Genomic DNA, 1,876 nt, shown 5'->3' on the forward strand with positions numbered 1-1,876 from the left:
TTCAATGCACACTGCCGCTCTTAAATGCATAAGCACTCAAATTTATTTATATAAACTATTTGCAAACTGCAGACACGAGCAGCAGCAGCAAAGCAAAGTTGAGAATTAAGTGGAACTCATTTTGCAGCAACGTTAACTTTGTCTGTGTGAGTATAACTAAATAAATTCTTAAAGCTTTTAAAGTTGTTTTCGTTATCCATAGCGTTGATAGTTAGCCTGGCCAAACAGTCTTACATTGCTAACTTTAAGTATTAAACCGTTTTCATTGTTCATCCATTCAAAAAGTGCAAAATATGCTGAGATGACTAACTAACTTTTTCCAAGTACATTAGAAGTGTTTCAGAAAGTTTTGAAATGTTTTTGTTGAGCACTTGGCGACTTTCGATGAAGGTGGGAAGTTGAATAAAAGTGAGCATAGTGCAGCTACTGCGATTTAAATTTCAAATTTTTTTTTATTTTCTTTTTTTTTTTGANATTGCAGAAATGTTCCTAGAGCATCTAGATGCATTTCTGCATTAAAAAAAAAAAATTAAAAAAAATCTCGCTTTTATATTTTTGACGGTTAGCGCAGTGCTTACCGAAAGCTTCATGCCTTTCATGGAAATCAGTTAATATATGCCGAAAATTACCAGAAAATTATGTCTATTTTCAATCTGAGCAACAAATTTGTGCAGTTATATACAATTTCCAGAAATTTATGTCCAACTTTTAAATTGCCCGAAATAAATATGTCCAGTTTTAAAATTACCTTTATGTCCCATTTTTTACTCTAAACCATTAACGTATGTACATACAAAAAGGCTGATGAAAAAGGTAAATATAAAGAAAATACAGAAGACAACAGCTACTGAATTGTAAAAGTGGTCATAACTGAACAGTAAAAAGTGATAATAAAAACATATGAACCAATTCACCTACATACATACTTAGTGCTAGCGCATAAGCGTTAATTTTTTTATGCAATCAATAATTTAGTTTTGTATTTGTTTTTTAAATCATTAGCCTTTCTCTAAATTTTAAGCCGCTTTGATATCTTTATTTCAAACAGTTAAAAGGGCTCCTCAAATATATAGAGCACTTCACTTTCACGCCTCTCAATACATACATATATACATAAAATATACATTTAAATTTCAATATTAAAATTTGAGGCTTTTTTATTGGGTAATTGTGTTCGTCAAAATTGCAAACGGTCCGCGTTCAGGAAGTGTGTGTATGTGTGTGTAACGACAAAAACGGAAATGAATGTTATTTACATTTATAGAGGCAAAGAGTGAGGTTTAAAAGTAGCATTTCAGGGACATTTAACTTTGATGTGGCTATGAAATCATCCCTGCGGCACTGAAGCCAGCTCTTCATTCATTTTCTAAAAAGCAGTGAATTTTTTTAGAGACGCTTCCAATTTACATTCTTTTATATACACACAGGGATACATACATACATATGTATGTAAGAAAATACATTGAAAAAATTACCATGAAAAGATAAATTTTGTGCCGCGCATGTTGCATTTTTAAATGATGTTTCTTTTTTATTGCTTTATTTGCTTGCTTTAATTAACGGGCCAGCGACTTTTTGCAAATATTTGAAATCCTAGCAGGCGTTTTACTTTCAAGTGCCTTTAGAAAGAAATTATTATTGATTAAAATTAATGTGCGATATTGATTTTTTGGAGCACTAATTTCATAGACCTTGAAAAATAAAGCACTTAAACTATAAAAATTTGGCCAAGAACTACTCAGAGTTCTAAGTAAAAACAGAACATAATTTTCATGGAACTTAGGCACTTGAGATGCACGCATACATTTTGCGATGTGGTAGGCGGATATTCGACTTTAATTTGCGATATTGTCACAGAGCTTAGAGCCCAACAGTT

Source organism: Rhagoletis zephyria, unplaced genomic scaffold (assembly GCF_001687245.7).
Source record: "Rhagoletis zephyria isolate East Lansing unplaced genomic scaffold, Rhagoletis_zephyria_1.1 Rzeph_scaffold_00718, whole genome shotgun sequence".
Classification (NCBI taxonomy): Eukaryota; Metazoa; Arthropoda; class Insecta; order Diptera; family Tephritidae; genus Rhagoletis; species Rhagoletis zephyria.